At 39.1% G+C, this 20,581-nt stretch overlaps 1 protein-coding gene across 5 annotated transcripts in view; it reads right to left on the bottom strand.

Moving 5' to 3' along the window:
* The window catches only part of LOC122401259 (latrophilin Cirl-like), a 544,259-nt gene extending 532,404 nt beyond the window's left edge, over window positions 1-11,855 (bottom strand). For all 5 annotated transcript variants that reach the window (XM_043403286.1, XM_043403287.1, XM_043403284.1 and 2 more), the window contains exon 1: window positions 11,162-11,855. The gene's annotated coding sequence lies outside the window, so the exon portion shown is untranslated. The remainder of the gene's footprint in view (window positions 1-11,161) is intronic.
* Between the last annotated feature and the right edge of the window lie 8,726 nt (window positions 11,856-20,581).

Below are 20,581 nucleotides of genomic sequence, written 5' to 3' on the forward strand. Positions count from 1 at the left end.
TGAGAAAATGGCGGTTGCTGGATGTGTTTTCAACCTTAATCGCGGCAATTTTTCTGCCATTACTAAGTTTATCGGAACCGGTGCGCCGCGCCGTTCGGCACGATACGTACCCGCCGCGATTTTACATTATGATCGCGCGCCCCGCGGACGCACAATCCTCAATTTCAGCAATCTAGGTGGGCGAAATTATGCCACAGATTATTCACCACTTTTCTTTCTTAAATTATATCACTTTTTATATTAGTGCAATCTCTATAAATGAAACTCTAACCCTGTACAAATGTAAAAGTTTTAGAGCATTTCCACTTAGACGTCTGACAGGCAAAATTGTAAACAAAATTTTATAGATTTCTCTTTTGAAAACTATAGCATTTTTTAAACGTTTTATTCGGTACAATCAGTATAAATAAAATTGTAACTCTATCCAATTGTAGAAGTTTTTGAGCATTTCAATTTAGACTTCTAGGAGGGCAAAATTGTGAACAAAATTTTATAAACTTTTCATTGTATAATTATATCACTTTTGAAACGTTCCATTCAATGCAATCTATATAAAAAAAACTGTAATTTTGTCTAGGTGAGAAAAATTATAGCAGAAATTATAGAGGACTTCTATATTTAAAATTATATCACTTTTGAAACGTGCCATTCGGTACTATCTCGATAAATACAAATAGGACTTCCTTTAGTTATAAAATTTTTTACCTCTAAATGTCGTCGAAAATAACTAGTTAATGTTACAAAATGCACATATTCACAGATATTAAATCTCTATAGAGAGGGCTATAACTGTCCTCGAAATTCAAATACATTACTTTTATTAAAGACGGAACGTCGAATTGTCTTTTCAGTGTCTGAAATAAAATACGTACGGAGCTAATTTGAAGGTTCGCTTAAAAATACATAATTATATTTTTAATTAGACCCGTCCAGCTCACCTTTTCTAATTGCAACCTGTGCTGGCTAAAAAATCCCTATTTTGGCGATCGACACGAGGGACATGACTGGCAGACTCGTAATAATTGAGAAAGCAAAAAAAATAACAATAGCCTAATTCGTGATTATTCATCGCGATGACAGATAACTTTCTGACGTATTACACGACAAGGTGATGCCATTTCAAGTAATAGAATCTACGTTTCCAACGGTTTAACGATCGTTTTCTTGACATTCCCACGAGGAATATTTTCAAGCATGCTTGCCAGACAATCGCAAGAGAGAAAATATATACGATAACCTTCGATTAACAGTTCATTGCGATAACGGATAGCGGGCGAACATTTTATAAAAATGAATGTTCCAATCGTAAATTATACATTCTACAGTGTCGTTTCTTTATGTACAAAAATCATACTTTTCTTTTGCAAAAAAGCATGCAACAGAGATAACGATCTACCGAAATAAGATACTAATAAATTCATAAGCTGAACTAACGAGATAAGATAACCACTCAAACAAAGAATTAACCAGGAGGATTCTAAAAAAAAATTAAGTAAATCATATAGAACGGTTGCAAAATTATATGTTTCGATAACAGAACACAGAATATTCGTATTCGCATCCGTAAGTGACAAGTCACGAAGACAGTCACTGAAGTTAATTGACGCTAATGCAGCGTAGGTATTAACGCAACGAATGGTTATCCTAGAATGGAAAAACGTCGTTAATAATTATTCTTCAAGCCAGCGGCGCGTATTTAAGCAACGTAATTTTCATAATCTAACTTTCTCTCAATTAATACAACGATCACCGGAGGAAAACCAGGTGCTCCAATTCGTAGCATTTATTTTTAATAACTAAAACAATTCACGAAGTCTGCAGGAGGCACGGAATGCAATAGAAAATAATAATAAATTCCTCGCGGGTGATGGAAACAATTTGAACGCGGATATTTACGGAAGCTGGCGAACAAAATATTTGCAACGTCTTGCAAACGCTGTTATTGGAATCGACATTTAATAAGCAGACATTTTGTACGTTTCAATTTTGCATCAACAACCCTACAGACTTTCCAGGTTAAAAATATTTGTTTTGCGATTCAGCCACGGTCGCCGCAGCTGTTCGCGACGAAAATGTCCACGTAGCGATGTCTGTCGAGAGCAATTACTCGACACGGAAAAGAATAATTAACAGTCTGTCCGACGCGTCTGCGGTCGACGACACACTACCGTGGTTATTTTTTTAAACATGATCTTAGCTGCACGCTGTTATTAAACTAACCTAGATAGCGACGAGTGGCGCGCAATCATCACTATACGATCAGTCATAACGCATACCTCCTTTCGCGATTAAAGTTGAATTACCCAGAAAGTAAAACCTTTCCACGAAAGAAACAGATATCTTTCTGAGATTATCACTTTTTAATTAAGTGCCGCGGCATATACGATAATTAAAAATATTCTCTGCTTACCTTTCGCATTAACGAAATAAACAGTTTCGAAGCGTATTATCAGCTTTATCACTATTTTTTTTACAGTTTATATAATTGCTAGGAAACCTCGTAAAATCTTGAAATAAAATTGAACGACTCTTCATGACAATATGTAATTGTTCAGAACGTGCTTCCAAATTTTGCTACGAAATTAAACGATACGATTTATGAAACTTTCTAGATACTGTACATCCGCGAGAAGTTGGCAAGCGGGACGACAGAGAGGGCAAGGGAGTACTTTGTTTGCTCCGCCCCATCCCATATTCGTTGTACGTTACATGGTCATGTCGACCAATCGCTAAACTCTGGACCAAAATGGGGCACCAATCGAACCCGCATTCCTTTCGCTAGCCAGTTTCTCTCGCGGGCACATAGCACATCCTTTCGTTAAACACGTTTCGACTATTGCACGCAAACAGTTTTGAATATAATTACCGTAGTTGTTCCACGACGTATTATTTGAATTATAGACACGTTTTTCGAGGGAAATTCAAGGTTTTCTTCGACGGGGTTCGTGAAATTGCGGTGCACGCAGATTGCAAAATGTCACGAGTCGGTGGACAAGCGATATTAAGGCGGGAGCCCGTTTCTAAGAGCAGCAAAGTAAATATGCCAAGTCGAAGCAAGATGGTAACCGAGAGAGGCGGCAGCGAAGGCGGCCACTCGTTCGCCGAGAAATACGATCACCCGAAACGGTTCAGGTATTTCCTGTTTCCTCGTATATCTTCGCCACCTGCACCCGTTTCTCAACTTTTTCATCGGGATGTCTTCTGCATGTTTCATAAGGATTCTGCGCGGAGGTGTAAAAACTCGAATCGACAATGAATCGGGTATAAATTAAGCGGTAAGATACCGTCGCTGACACGTTGACTAGCCAACGTCCCGTTAAAATGACCCGCGAGACGAGTGATTCTAATTCCGAAACTGACCCAATTATCGAATTTGCATATATCGTACCAAGCTTGATATTTTTAAATCAATAATTTTACGGTGTACGTTACATATTCGCACACATATCTCGTATAGTAGGTATGAAAGTGTACAATTACCGATACATTCGACATGGTACAATTTGTAATTTTTATAAAATTGGAAACAATTTGCTAGGGAATAAATGGTCGGCGAAAACCGCGCCTAAAATTCAAGCTCGAAAAGGTTAAAGTACTAATTTCATGCGAAATTACGACGCCTGTCAAGCATTTGGACATGTATCTATATTTCGTTGAGATTATGCGTCGATAAGAATATTCATACTAAGACGCGAATGAAGTTATTAACCTTTGACATTCACGCTGAAAACGTATCGTGAATGTAGCAAGCAGTGCGTAGTAATTTAAATACTATTTCCTACTCGTAGATGACGATAAAATTAAATAAATATCAGATATACTTATTTATAATTTATATAAATCATATTCTATGGCTATTAATGAAAGAAAAGTGCGATACAATAAAACTTACTGACTTTCTATTCAAAATCAACGAATAAATGTTTGGAGGTAAATATCGATTCGTTATGGAAACAATAATACTATTATTTCAAAGCTTACTTGAAATAACAGGTATTTCGTTTATTTCAAATAATAAACAGCATCATTATTTGAGACATTACTTCGAATAAATCGATATTACGGTTATTTTCAAATAACGTTGCAGGAAATAAAAGATCCGAAATATTATTTCAAATAATCATTTTTTATTTCTTGTATTATCAATATTATTTACTAAAACAATTTCCACTATTCGACTATTAATCTTGTTATTAACCTGAATTTTAGACGCAATCTTTGCTCGAGTTACGTACACAAGATACAAATGCAAATATATTGACATTAAAATGTCTATCTCAAATATATTACGAGTCCAATTCCGAAGGTTAAACGATATATCGACTCACGAAAGAATGCAAAACTTACGATCTTAGAATACGATTTCAGTGCAAAGTTCCGAATTGACGCGAAATGTGTCGATAATTGGGTCATTTAACTTATATAATTTCGGATGTATGTTACATAATTCACCAAGGCGGGCGTCTTTCGACTCTCGTGCTCGAAGGCAGTGCAGTTAAGATGCACCGTCACGTTTGAACGTCCGCGGGCGTACAAGTGTCCGACAAAACATGCGTGGAACACGCCATTCCGATTGAAAATCCAAGAAACTAGGCCTCCCGGGAGAGAAGAGAAAGAAAAACGACGACACGAACGGTATGAATCATTCGACAAAAACACGTACTTGAAAGTCTAATTAGCTCCTCGTGGCGTCGAGCGTCCGTGTAAACGAGCACAAACAGGGCCTTCCTAATCTACCAAAAACGGACACGAAAATCTTCGAACGACGCATTTGACACTTTCTATGCCGTTTCATAGCAATTGCTTCGAACTATGCACGCCGATACGTCGAATAACGTATTACAATCGCGGGTGAAAATCGAGTGCTTTCCACTCGATACTGTACCTTCGTGCAATTCTGCTATTATTGCAAGGCTTTGGAGTAAAGAGAGAGTGCTTCGTTCTCCTATTAGAAACTACTTAATGCTGTAACAGAATCTTGTTACGTGTCTTTTTCAAAGAATTATACCGAAGAAGATACTTTTCAGTGAGAAAGTTAGTTCTCTTCCTTATACAGAGTACGATAATTACGTAGGCATATTCAATCACATAATTTTAAAACAGATTTTTGTTCTTTCTTTAGTTTATGTACTTCTCTCTTAATATCTGAGTCTCGTATGTTATTAATTTGTTTTTCTACTTATAATTGCATCTATTTTATAGAAAGACGTTACTTCTCTGAAACGTCGACTGTTGTATATTAAAATTTTATAGCGAGGTTGTTTCTGGTTTGATTGCTCTGAACACTAAAAGGAACACCAGAAAAAAGTAAAAGCATTGTTTAATACAATAATTATTATTTAAAATTGTTTATTAAAACGGTTTGATTGCGTTTGAAGAACTCGTGAGATTGTAAAAGTTGACGTTGATTGGTAGCATATTAAAGTTTTATAGCAAACGAAGTTGTTTTAGATTTTAATGTCTTGAACACCAAATGGAACACCAGAATAAAAGCAAAAGCATCGTTTAATACAATAATTACTATTCAAAATCGGTTTTTGAAACGGTTTAATTGCGTTTAAAGAATTCGTGAGATTGTAAAAGTCGACGTGAAATCTTGCAATGTCCAGAATCCGATTTATTACGTAACACTTTGCTGTGAACATCGACGTTTATTTATGCAGACTGATTTTTTGAGAGATACCTAACTGTGAGGAGTAGCAGGCAGCGCCCACGGACATCGAGTCTTTTTATTTTGCTTCCGTCTGTGTACATTACAATCGTACTCGGAGGGACCAGCTTAATAAAACTTGCCAGTGTAGCATTAGGATCGTACGATTTGCGTACAGATTCGAACAAACTATCGTTGCATGCGAAGATACATCGAATAATTTAATATAACTGCAGCTACTCTTTCGATATTATATCTTCGCGTTCAGACGCTTCTTATGTGATATTAGAATGAGAAAGAACGTTTCATTCGTCTATTAAAAACTAATCTTGAAAGATCTAGCTACACAGAGTCTTGTTAAATGTCAGGTCTTTAAGAAAATTACACTTGAGAAGATTCTTTCCGACCAAGAAAGTCAGCTACCTCGTAAAAAGTAAAAGTTTCAGTTTCACTTATAGTCAATTTCTATGATTCCTTCGTAGAATCGTATGTGTTTCCTCGAAATAAACGATTCTTGAACGTGCAAAAACGCATGGAGACGTAGACTTCAAGAATCGAGACGTCATTTTCCAACATTCCATCGCATACGGTATAAAAGCAATTTAATAATTTGTTTTATTAGAAATGTTTCGCAGACTAATTTTCAACGGATTATCTAATGCTAAGAGACTAACAAGAAATAATTTTTTCTTTCTATACTCGATTCCTATTTCCTGATATACTTAAATTAAGCACTGATGCACAAAAATAAGATTTCTCTCGATTCACGCTCGAAGAAAGAATCTATTAAGAGATGACTTTTCACCGAGGAACTAAAAAAATTAATTCTCAAAATTGGATGTTAAAGAAAATAAATTATCTAGAAACAAGGTATCGTTTTCTTGGACTATTTGAGGGATTTGGTCTAGCGATCAAAGTGTCAAATCATCCGTTTCTATTTTCAATAAACAGATACAGTAAATGATTAACTTTCACTTACGCTGTGCAACTAGAAACTGCAAGAACGATGGATAAAATTCGGGAAACGGGCGAGAGCACGAACCAATCTAGAGGCAAAAAGACCACTGGAGCCTGTCAAAGGCAGAACTTGCGTTCCCACGAGAGGGAATTAACCGACTAGTTTTTCCACGAATGGGTTAGAGGCTCCTATCCCCGTCGAGAAAGCAATCGTACGCAAGAAGCGAAGAATTCCGACGGCAAATGTCATCGAAGTCCGCGGCGTCGAACCGTGACTTGAACTCTCACCGTTCATCCGCGACGCGTTATCTACTGATAGGGGACATCGTCGTGTTTATGCTCGTCAAACTACCGATATCCGCGACTAGAGCACAGAAAGACGCCGCCTAATCGCTAAACGCTCCAATGTTGATATAAATGAATCACACTGGCGCTCCTCTCGAGAGGCCTTCGATCACTCGCGTCACCTAAATTCCGAGGAACTTCTATCCCGAAGTTTCTTACGGTCGTAACTTATCCTCCCCGAGGAGCCTGCAACGCCACGGCGAAAGCACAACGCTCGAAAATGGCGATTTCTAGCATTTAACAATTTTCACGCATATGTGCAGAGGAATGGGAAAGCAGTTAACAGTCTCGTAATTTTTCTCAAATGTTTCTTGCCCAACAATCTTAAGTAGACGAGTTTTATAATAGAGTCGATCAGAATACTAGTTTAGAAGAAGAACTGACAAAAATATATGACACAGAGGCGGAGGTTCGAAAATGAGTGATCAAAGTTCAGGTGTGAATCAGGGATAAACGATGAGGTAACTGAGGTAAGGAATTAGTATTTCTTGCAGCTCTTATAGAAAGAGGATATCACTACTGATATATAAACATGGTGAGACTCGAAGATCGAAATCCCAGAGGTAATAAAACTCGTCCAATTAGTCAGAAATTTAGTATTTATATAAGAATGCTGTATTGAAACTAATATAATCTTTACGTTTTTTGCTGTAACATTTTTAACTATTTACGAATTTTCTTTCCATTACTTTGACGCCATTGAAAGGTTTGTGAGTATATTATTATTTTTTTCCTATATAAATAAGTATATTTGTAGAAATTATTAAATTTCTTTGCACTAAAGAACAAGAAATTTAATTATTTTTAGCCAAAAACATTGCTAGTAACCTTCGAGTGATGTCACGATGCAAGAAAAATTATGTCATATAAAATCCTAACGAACAGTGAAATAACCTTTCTCCAAAAATTTCGATCGTTAAATCTGAATTCCAAATCCGAGATTTTCTGCAGCTTTCCGGTTTAAAAGTCATTTTAACGCGCATCTCCTCCACACGACGGTTTGTTTCAGCGAGTAATTATTCAGAAAAACACTCAGACGGTCCGTGGAAGGTTTAGGAAAACGGAGTAATCGTAAAACTGCTGGGGAGCAACAACTGCTGCATCGTTCGCCAAGAATTTTACCGCTCGCAACGGTGGAAAACTGCTTTAGGTACTCCTCCGAAAAGTAACGTTGCACAGAAAACGTGTACGTGGGCTTAACGATAACTAGAAACGTCCACACACGCGCACGGAGCAAACCATTTATGCGAATTCTTCTAATGCGGTGAACAAACTGCCATTCCTTGTACATACAACGCGGTGAATTACACTTGTGGTTTTTCTTCCAAAGGAAATTTTATACACAAAAATTGCCTTTCGTACACGTGTTCTACACCATCTTATAGTCTCCGTTCTTCTCTATCGATCCTGTTTATTATATTTATAATTGAACTTTTCATTCGCCAATAGTAAGCACTACCGAATAAAACGAAGGTTTCCAACTTCCACTTCACGAATCGAATTAAAATTAAAAAATAATCTTTGTTAAAGAAAATAATATTGGTTCCCAAGATTAACTGTCACGCGCTGGCGATTTATGCTAATAAGATGAACTATAACTAGCAATTACACAGTCTATAGGTACGTATTATTCATAAGTTTGAAAGTGCGAATATCACACGTGTCGATTGAAGAAACCAATAATTAGCCTATCGCATGTTCTCGAGACACCCAATATTCCTCTGCATTATTATTCGGTGACGAAAACTGACACTTCAAAATAAATTTTAAACAAAGACCTTCCGAACATGCTCTAGAAACTTGCACGAAGTTACACGAAATTGCTACGAACGAATTTTTAAAACTCAGAGACGAAAAATCGCTAGAAATTTCGGAAGATAACACGAATAATATAGGAGAATATATAATTTGTACTACTATTTATGTAAAAATTAAGTTGTTTTGGAGCACCAAACACCACTCGAATTTATGCATCGATAATATCTTTCGAAGAGCAATAGTTTCACTACACACGTCACAGATTTTCGTAATGATTTTGAAAACGAACCACGATACGTAATCGTTATGGTACTCAGGATCTTTAAACACGATTATCACAACTTTCCTATCGTACGTCGATTAACATAAATATTGTTTTCCGATTGCTTTGAATGGTTAAAAATATGCCACGTTAAAATGTTTATTTCCTAAAGAGGCCATTTTTCAACATTGTCCTTCCTTTCAGCGTTGTTTCACGAACACTCGAGATTCTTCAGCGCTTTACACTTTATAAAGATAGATAGATAATGAATTAAAAGCCAATATATATAACGATTTTTCACCAGTCACAATTTTTAAAAACGATTATTTCACTATTGCTTAGGATTTTATATGATAATTTAATGATTACCAGCACTGCTATCGTGGAAAACTTGAGAAAAGTCTCGTATCGTGGAAATCACGGAGACTCTTCTACACAAAGTTTCGTTTGACCTGTCAGATACTTTTCCAACGTTTAATTAACCACTTTGGAAAGAAACTGAAAATCACACATCACTTATTAGGTGAGTCCTATTTGATAATCCGATCTCCAAGCGCATTTGTCACAATTTTCCCATCACGCGTCAATTAAACTATCATCTCTCGATTCTTCAGAATTCATAGAAAGTTTCATAACAAATTTAGTTTCCCGATATGTGTTAAAAATGGCCAGTTTTGAAAGTCCTTTTCTCGACACGTTGTTTAGCGAACACTCGAGACTATTAGTTTCCGCGAGTTAAGTTTTGGCGCGATTCCATAGCTAACGAGGCGAAACTACCGGTGTAAGTACGTAATTAAGTTCGACGCGTCAGATTTTTCGGAAATGTCACTATTGGCCAGAATTTTCCAAACAAACTAAAGATTCCTATCACTGTACAAATCACTAAACCACAAATCAGGGAAAAATATTTTTAGAACAATTGCTTTTCTATAACAACACATCGATAAACCTTCCACCGACTTTCCAAACGATTTTCCGATTAATCACTTGGGAAACAAATCACGTTTCGATGGAGTCAAGAATGACATCACCTAGTTAAATTGCACTAGATATGCCTCTCCGACCTCCGGATGCATTTGTCACAATCTTTCCGTCGTCGATCAAACGATCGTTTCCTGATTCCTCGAGATCTATAGAAGAAGACACGTTGTACAAAGAATTTTCTCTCCCAATGTGGTCTGAACGTGTCAAGGAAAAGATGATTTTCAAAAATAGCTATTTCTAACAGATATCGGGAAACTAAGTTTTATATAAAACTTGTGATTTTATAAATTCTAAGGAATCGGGAGATGAGACTCGATGTTCCATGTGTTAGATTTTTCGAAAACGATCGTTTCACTCTCAGAGTTTCGAACCACGACACCAAATACTAGTAAACACTGTTGTCGCGAAAACGGAGCAACACTTTTCCCTAAACTTCCCACAGACGTTTCAAAAAATTTCCTAATTAATCACTTTGGAAGCCACGGGTAATGAGAATTCAAGAATCACTTAAGCGAGTCGTACTCGACACGCTACTCCCTCGTACGTTACCCAAACTTTCCCCGATTTGCGTTGCAAAACCTTCTTTTCGACACGTGCTAAAAATGGTGACGCGTGGGGAATCGAAGATCCAGCGATCCATCGTGGCCGACGGTGGTCGCTGACAGTTTCTCTATCGATCTGTTCGATTCTTTTAATTCCTATGGTCGAGCTTTGAACCGTGTTTCGAACGACTCCGAGCAGGTAACAAAACGCGTCCCTCGACGAGTCTTTGAAAACGGTTTACGAGGAGGCTCTCGTCGCAGCGGAGTATCCTTTCGAGGTCAAGCTTGGCCGACCGTGCTCCGAAATACGTGCACGAGGGCCGGCAGCCGCTGTACGTGCACAGATTCTCGGGTCACGTGTACAGAGTACGTCGTAATCGCGGGTCTCTAAACTCGTCTGTGCCATGGCTTTGAGCATCGGCTTGTAAAACGAGACCTAATGCGAGCTCTTCCCGCGGGAGACGCGTCAAAGTCACCGGTGCCGTCGGTTCTCGTGACCTTTGGTTTCACGATAGGATAGCACGCTGCCACGATCGCCTCGTTTTCCACTCGCTGGTCGAGACCTTCTTCCCAAAACGACGCCTGTTTCCCGGCTGGAAAGCGCGGGAACCGCGATATCTTGAACGGATCGATGGGGGTTCAATCCGGGTCGGATGTACTTACAAGATGGAAGACGAAGACGGCGTGGTCGATGTACATCGCACGAAACTTGAACGGATAACACACAGAACTGTCACTGACACTCCGTAAATCACTCCGTTTTCAGGTTGGTATCCAATCGAAGCGAACTAGATCGACAATCCCTTATCGATCTACGGTTCCGCAGGATCGGGACACCGATCGCTGTCCTGGCGTCCGACGGCTAGGCTTCGCGGCCGAACCGGAGGTCCTTCGAACGCTCCCCGCGTTACGTTCGTCGATCACCAGGACGAGATTATATGATACTGGGCACTTGGATCCTCGTTAAAATTATTCTTCACTTCCGCGTCGTTCACTTGCACGTCGAGTCTCACTGACGATCGGAGCCAAGGGACCACGTCACACTCCCGCAAAACGAGATAAATAAGACCGTCGAGCACTGAAAAACCTTCTGCTACCCAGTACACAACGTGACGCGAAGAACTTGTTTCGCACTGTAAATAATCGGTCCACTCCGAAATTCTCCCTAAACGATAATCGCGATCGCTATCGGGACCGTGTATCTCGCGCGACGCGAGTCACCACGGTGATCATATCCGAGATCGTACAGAGTCACCTGGTCCCGAGTGAAACGAATCAGCCGATGAGGCCATACACCAGGTCGCCGCGCGGTGATCGTCCACGAACAGGAACAACGGACACGCTCGATCCGCTTCCAGCGGCGTCGACGGAGAAACTAACCGAGCCAAGGGGACAGGAGAGCGTCACCCCCCACCAACGACGCACCGAGTAGATCCCCACCGCGAGACCGGCTGGCGATTCCCCTCTCGCGCCTAGTCATCCACCCCGTCGCCTCGCCATCCACGGCAACCAGCCCCGCTTCTAGCCTCCGCTCACTCTACCCCTCCCTCCCGCCCCGCCAATTCCTTCGCGCTCACAAACCCGACAGAACGTACTTCCCCTCTCCAAACCCGATCCCGCAGACTTCAACGTTCTCTGCCTCCCGAGTTCAGGCTGTCTCGCTCTCGTAGCTTGCCCTCGCTGTCTGAACTCTCAAGGTGGAGGCACTCGGCGACCGGAGGAGATGCGCTCTCTCCGGTATCTTCTCGTTTTGCCTCTCGCGAGCCGGCATTTCTCCCGCGTGTGCGTGTGCGCCTAAGCGAACAGTACGCGAGAAAGGCGAACCGTTAGGTGGTAAGATCCGAGGGTGTTCTAACGACTCGAACAGACGACAGTGTTTGACGCGTTCCCGCGTCTCGCGCGATTTCTTCCAATCGGAATTCTAATTCGAGGTAGGAAAACGAGTGTTACGTGTGCGCGAAACGATTAACAAATTGTCAGCTTTTTGGAAAACAGTCGCAAACTACCGTTAACCCCTTGATGTACAATGACGAGTCTGACTGGTTACAAGTTCTTGAGGTCAAGTTTCACAATCATCAGGCTACTCACTTGTCATCAAGTCTTCTATATTAAAATCAACACTTTTTCACATTCATGAGGTAATCGTAAAATACATTTATTCTTTTTCGTGGCCATTATTTCTAAAACGAAATTTAAACAAAATTAAATAGTATACGTTTGAAAAATTATTTGAAATTAAATCGTACGTCAAGGAGTTAATTCTTTCGATTATGTATAATTAAATATGTGGTGTCTCGTTATGATCTCGCTATGACGCTGGACTCTGATGAAAATTGAAACGTACGATAAAACTGTGATTATTTTTTAAAATTTGCATATAACAGAATAAAGTTTGAAAGCAAGAGAAAAGATACCTGTTACAGAATTGAAAAATCGTGTTAGTGCTCCGAAACAAAAAATCTCGTTTCTGGCCGTCAGTGTACGTCTTGTAAAGACGAGAATTCTCGTTACCTGTCCGATTTAACACGTTGACTGTCAGGCCAAACCACTCAAGTTGTCCATGAAAACGAAACTTTGTTTTTAAAGGATTAGAAACTATTTTTACAGCCTCGTTAAAATTCAAGAGTCTTATCTAGATTTTTTTTTCTTCAAAATCTAATCAATCAATTTTATTTATTTTTAAATGATCTTTAAGAGAATTTTATAACGCAAGAAATACGTAAAAATTAGACGCACCTTCTACAATAATTTTTGTCGCTCGGTGGAGATTCTTTTCCGAATATGAGTGATAGAAGTTTTTCTCGTATAGCTGCTTTAAGTTGATCCAAACGTGAATAATATATCTTGTTATTAATCGTCTGGTTATGCGGTCAAAGTTTATAATAAAGTATTGCTTTGAAACCTTTTTGGAGTAAAATTTAAGATTGACATTTCCTTTCACGGACCTTGATATCTAAAATTTATCTACTTGCATTGAGTAATGCTTTCGAGAAGATGTTCAACCTCAGAAATGCGAGCTAATAGCTCTTAAAAGTGAGCTTACGTCGAGAGGTTTTGTTGTGGGAACTATACCTTCTAAAAGCAACATATGGTCTCTTGTCCCTAAAGATGAATGCCCGATCCCAGTTCATATAGCGCTACGTGGGATGGCATTCTTCTGCCTACCTCTGTGAATCGTCATTCTCGACTATGGAAATAGTGAAGAACAAATATAGATACAAGCTTACAGGTGACTATTTCGACGATCGAATAAAGTACGAAGTTGTAAACTATGTATTCTTTAAATTTCAATAAAATTGTAGACGAAATCGAGATTGCAATACACGGATTATTAAAGTTCTTTCGTTAAAAAAATTCCCCTGTTTATCATATCTCTATTATCTATCATTTATATTTACGAATGTGTATCAAGTATTATGTTTCACAAAAATAGCTTGCTGAGAATTATATAATTTCTGGTTTAGTAAAAGCAACGTCCAATTGTTTCCATATTTAAATTTACAACATTCAAAAGCAATTAAATTTAAAAACAATTCCACCGTTTGTCTCTTGTTACATTAAGTTATAAAATTGTCTCGTTTGCTGAAACTCGTCGTTTCACCCTGCTTGATGCGATTAAGTTTCTGTATATACATTTTATTTTTCTATTTTTATTTGGCTAATGAAATCGAAAACTAAGTATAAGATGTATCGATTATAAAAAAAAAACAAAAAGTATTTTTTTTAAATTATTATTCACAGAAAATTCTTCTAATAATTAATTTCTACCAAAGAATTTTTCGATAAGAAAGGAAATCCTACTTTGTGAGAACACAATCCATTAGGATAACAGAACGTTCGAATAGTAAAATGCACAGTTAGTTTCTCGCGATCGTAAGTTAAATTCCTCGAAATAAATTCGATTCGTTACAGAGAAGAATCGCTAACAAAGAAGCGCCATCGAAAGATTTACCAGTTTCCTTGTTAGCTTATCTGGCGGATGTTTTGTCAGGGCGAACCGTTTAATTCAATTTCATTTTAATTTACAAGAAATTGCTTCTCGAGATGCAAGTGACAGACGTAACAGTAAAATAATTCAAGTGTTTACTCTGTCTTCCCCGACGCGGTGCATTTCCGCGGCCTTTCGGACTGCTTCGAAGTTTCCGCTATCGAAATACTGGCGAGCCGTTTAATTTCCACCAAAGATAGAAAGCACCGTGTTTATTAAGGACCATACGTTACTATTTTTCGTAAGAGAAATCGCTATTTGTTTCATGACGTTTAATAGGTATTTATCGTCATTACGATTTCAAATTTTCAATCTATTTTTAAATTTTTGATTACTGTGAGAAGTTCATTGTTTCTACTTTTTAATAAACAACTAATAATTTAAGCACCTATTGTACTTTCTAATGTAACAAATAATATAGCAGTACACCTGCAATCACTTTTTTTTACCTTTAAAGAAAACTGTTTCATTTTTCCTCTATTCCTCTATAAAATTCCTCTATTCTTGCTCAAAACATTTTTTTATTGTAGTTTTGATCAAAACTATATTCATGCCAAACACGGGGTGTCGTCATTCTTTTATTTCGAATTAATAGAATTTTTTAAACCAGGTATACCAAGCTTTTTTCACCGTGGCTTTTTGTTCAACGTTTATTAAATTAATACTTTTTTACAAAAAAAATATAGTCACACTCGTTTAGAAAGGGCCACGGGTATATAAAGATCGATATTTTCGAATGATTGTTCACTCTGACCGTACACATTTGGGAAAATTGAGAAATACCGAAGTGAAATTTTTAAAACTGTTATTCACTTTTGCGTTCATAATAAAAATTTTAAATGAAATTTAAATGATGCACGAAAGTTGTGGTTTCAAAATTACGGGCAAATGAATCGTGTCTTGTAAAGATTTAATGTTCGTTGGAAATTTGGCATCGTCTTTAGGACAATATTCAGTGTGGTACAAGAAAAAATGTTGAATGATAGGATACATTATCAGTTTTAATTTCTAATTCAATGGAGAAATGTTTGAGTCCTTGCAATGTTAGACAAAAATTAAAATATTTCCCAAAATATTGAGCTTCTGAATTAAATAATTCCATTTGAAAGAACAGTGCAATGGCACTCTGTAAGCGCATCAATGCATTTGAAGCAAAAGACATGGAAAAATCAATATCACGTGAAATATGTATATAAAACATATTTATGACAATTGCAGTTACTTACAATAATAAAAACAAAGTCATTATTTCAATAAAATTTTCTGATTTCATCGAACACAGCAAAGGGTTAAAATTATAGAAATCTTGTTCCATCTTCGCGTAGAACGTAGCTGTATTCTAGCGCAGATTATAAACTCACCCTGAATAGATATAAAAATTCTTCCGTCGCTTGAATTTACAGTGTGACTAAAATCCCTCTAAACAGGGCTAAGGTGTCCTAACGACAAGAACGCGTTAAAACAGTAATGCTGTTCGATTACACCGAGTCACTTCGGTTTCTTTGTCGCTTATCACGATACACTGATCCAGGGGTTAAGTCTCTTAAACCGTCCGCGAGGAAGTAGGAGCCAGTGTAAAGCGTTCGCGAAACCACGCCGACCACGTAACGGAGCGTGTACACACGCCCGGTACATGAAATACGTCGCATCCCCGAAACTTATTCATCCGTATCTCCAGGAAACGGTGAAAACCGCCCCTGGACAAAAGAGGCACCCCTATCTCCGAGGTATCGCATAAACAACCGTAGATCGCGATCTTACTTGAGAATGTACGATCCCCACTACTTTTCCTCCCACGCCCCCGTCTGGTCTCTCGGAACACCATCGAGAGAGCGAATTTACAAAAGAGACGCTCTCGACAGCGCAACTTGCCAATCCCTCCGCTCTTTCTCCCGCTAATCCCAAAAGTCCATAAATACTGGAAGGGAGTTTATTCTCCGAAGGGTCGTTTACAGGATCACAGTTGTACTCTGACACGGGCCGGTGATGACGCTTTAATCCAGTCGGGAATGTAGCTGTGTTCGCGACATCGTTTCGGTCGCCCGATAACGCTTCAATTACTGTCGTATCCGCGAATTCATCCAAGTGTTGTTAGCGTTCGCCAGCACGACGTTAAAAGCTCGACGTGAATTTGACCGAGAAACGGATCCGAACGGATATTTAGTCATCGTTTGCGAACGAAAGCTACGCTTCGCGTTACTAAAAACTGCCGTTCGAATCAAGATTTGTAGCTTACAACGGTTTAACACACATATGGATGACATCAATTTTCACCGAAGAGCTGGACCAATTAATTCTCAAGATTGGATATTAAAGAAAATACATCCAAGTTTTATGACAAATTGTGGATATGCCAATTTTCAACTGTCTAAAAACAAAGTATCGTTTTCGTAGATAATTTGAGGGGTTTGGTACGGCAATCAACGCGTTAAAGGAAACAAATCTAGGTAGGACTAAAATAAAAATAAATTCTATGACAAATTGCGGGCATGCTAGTATCCAACTGTACAAAAACAAAGTATTATTTTCGCGGGCAATTTGAGAGGTTCCATGTGACAACATCATGATCAACATGTTAAACTTGCTAAAATCTTGTGATTGAGGAGAATATTTTTCTATCCTTAAATTCGGCACTTTTCGTTAGAAATGTGAAAGATTAAAACATCTCTGAATAATTGTAACTTTACACAAAGTGAGAAATAATTTTTTGATAGCTCTTCTTTCCTGTATACTTGATAAAATTGAGATTTTTTCAAAGGTCCGTGCTAGAATCGAAAGGTAAAAATTTTCCTGATAAATGGCACTACGCGGCGGACCGGGGGCGTTAGAAAGCCAACTGTTTCCTGGACGTTTCATAGACAATTGTGTAATGCAAATACCGTCATGTTCTGGCTTACGTAAAGCGTACGTAAAACATGATCCACGCCAATGATTACAAAGCGCACCCGAGAATACCAATAATGCACGACTCCTTGGCACGTTTTACGGTTGATCTGAGGACAAATCGACGCCGGTCGCCGCGGAAATGTGGCACACGACGATTTTCCGCTCTCCCCTGTCAACAACCGTGAACATTTTGATCATTCACGCAAAAATTACAGTCTACTTCGAAAATCCACGTTTCCCAATCCTACGAGAACCATTGCGATTTTAAATTATGTAGGAACAACTTTGTTCTAGTTTTACAAAATTTTTTCGCGGGTTTTGATAACCTAGAACTAGGTTAGTTCACACGATATATCTATGGAGACTAACCATTTTATAAAATTTCTTTCTTTCGAAAAAAAGACTTATGCAACTCTGCAACCCTTACCTCATATCCATAATCATGATTTCGAAAAATTTGTATAACATACATAAACTTAAATAAAGATCTATTAAAAAGTGAAATGTCACATGTTGGATAGTCTTTGTAAGAATACATCTCCAAAGTCGACTTTCCTAGTCATCATCGTTGCGATAGGCGTTTGAAATATTAAAGAAAGGAATTTAAAAGAATTATGTTCGTTCGTATCGATGGAAACGTAATAAAGTGGTGGAACAAACGTGATGAATGAAAGATGGCAACCTCGAATCCGTCGATTGCGCAATCTGGTTTATCTGAAACGTGGCGTTATCTCTGCACGCACGAAATCCACGCATACCGGTCATCATCGTCTCGCGATTGGCGAGTCTCGAGTTCCAGGGACCGAAACTCGCCGTAAGTGAAACACGATTCGCTCGGTTGGGCTTATACGATGTTGCTTACGTCGGGAACGTCAACATTCGCAAGTTTCTAAACGCGTAGCACGCTTCACAGTTCACGAAGCTACGACAATCGCGGCCGCGTTACAGTCGGTTCCACGGCATTAGTGCAGCTGCCTGAAACGAGATTTCGGGGATATTCGAGGAGCAGACGGAGGAGGGGGAGAGTAGGTGGCCCATTGTCCGGGCAAGTTCGCATTCCCCTTTAAGGAGGGGTATTCTAGTTTAGCACCTCCGAAACGTTCAATTTTTGTTCGCTTCTTCCTCTTGTTCGAGGATTTAAAATCGTATTTCCAAAAGATTTCACTCGAATTTATAAAAATAACGTAGCAGGAGGCAAGTACGCAGGCAGTATCGGATAATTGAATTAATTTTCCTCCAAATAATTGATTTATCAGGCATGAAAATGATAATTAACTTCAAAGCGACGCTGCAGGCACATAGATGCGACTATGGCAGATTGAAAAATTTTCTATAATAGACCACTATGCTCGGCTGATAGATTATTATCTATGTATTATTACTTCCCAATTATCTTGTTCCCAATTTTTGTGCTTCGGTGATGCAAGTGCTCGAAATAGCTACTTTCCCGTACATCGTGTTACCGCAGTCATTCAAATCGTACGGTTCTCTAAAGCATTAAATACACCAGAGGTTCTGGCGTTTCAAATTATCAGTTCATTACTTAGAATTACTCGTATTCCCTGTCAGTTTCGAGCAGCTCCTAACTATTTAAGCAACTGCATATTGCGCTTTCGGAGTTCTCATCCGCCAATTCAAACCTTCCTTCAACTTTCAACCATCCTCGTTCGGAAGGTGCTCCTTACTCGGTCGAGGAAGTGGCGGGAACCGCACCGCCTTCAAAATTTTACAATCTTTTCGGGCGCTAGGAGCGTTATTAACCCACCAGCGGAATAACTTCATTTACAGCGTGTTTTCGTAACCACCCGGACCGTACGCCGCCATGCACCTGCGCGTGGGAAAGAATTTTCTTTGTCTCGTTGCACGCACGAGGCGATCGAAGCGGCGGTGTGGCGTTACACGAGCTCCCAGAAGTGCTCCCATCCTAGCGTAGAAACGGGCCACGCAATGACACGGCGGGAAACGAGAGGATAATCGACGATACGATCTAGCGACAGGGATATCGATTAAATATCGACCGATCGTTGATCTTGGCACGGTGTATGGCCACTACGTATATACAGACGTACTCACGCAATTTTTCCAGGGACGGAGCCGCTCGTCCAGAGTCGCTGACGTGTGTCTGCAACAGAAAACGACCTGATCATTAACGCTGTGTATCTGGCAAGTGTCCGTGGCCGACAGTATATAGGCGGTTTCATAACATATGCTATATACTTTACCGGTGGACGGGAGATATAAAAATGATTGAAAAAGTTCTTATAAATGTATGTCTATACGGTCTGGTTCCTTAGTTACAGCCATTTTTGCGCATAGGTAGCTGTTCGATTCTTGTGGGAGATCAATATCATATAGAGTTAAGGATTGTAGCAAATACAAGGGGATTATATGTAGATCCCGTAGACCAACAAAATATATTTGATTTGTTTATTCCTTGATAAATGTTCAGCAATCATGGGTGGTATTTGTACTGCAAACTTCAATAAATCTGTTTGCATATTTTTTTATAACAATTTTGTTTAAAATTTGCAAAATTATATCGGGCAAGGTATGCTTTTTAAAAAAAAATTTTCTCGAAAAAACGAAAGCTTGCTCCTTTAATGGTAGGAGTCGGTACGACCGGAAATACAATTTCCTACTTACGTTAGCGATAAGTCGTCTTCTCAGGCTGAATTTAGAAAGAAAAAAAAAATATTTCTGGCTAAAAAATAAGCTTCGACTTTTTTATTTTGCGCGACTGGGACCACTGGTTAAAGTCGGGCGAATTTTATTCGCGAACAACGGGTAGAAATTTAAAAATCTGCGACCAGGGAAAGATTGATCGAGTTGTGCCACGTAGGATGGAACATCCTGTAGACGAGTCGCGTTCGCGCATCCGCGATCGTCCGCTTGCCCGAGTATGCGAGAGTGACCGGCTACGAGATCGAATCTTAAAACTCGTTCGCTACACGAGCAATAGCGACGGTTAATTTAAACGCGTTCCCTTTAATCGTAGTATTTATTTCATTATAATCCCGCCTCGGACGGTGGTATACCGTCCCATTTGCGTTAACTGCTCACATTACCAGCGCACCGTGGAAGGATAATTCCTTCGTGGCAACACACACGGCCCAACGGGGACTCGCGATACCGATGCACCGGTTCGTACAACAGGTGGAAGAAAGAAAACTACCGGTCGACGTTTACTTCCAGTAGATTTTCGTGTTTGA

This window comes from Colletes gigas, unplaced genomic scaffold (assembly GCF_013123115.1).
Source record: "Colletes gigas isolate AHSC1104 unplaced genomic scaffold, ASM1312311v1 Colletes_gigas_Sc00023, whole genome shotgun sequence".
Classification (NCBI taxonomy): Eukaryota; Metazoa; Arthropoda; class Insecta; order Hymenoptera; family Colletidae; genus Colletes; species Colletes gigas.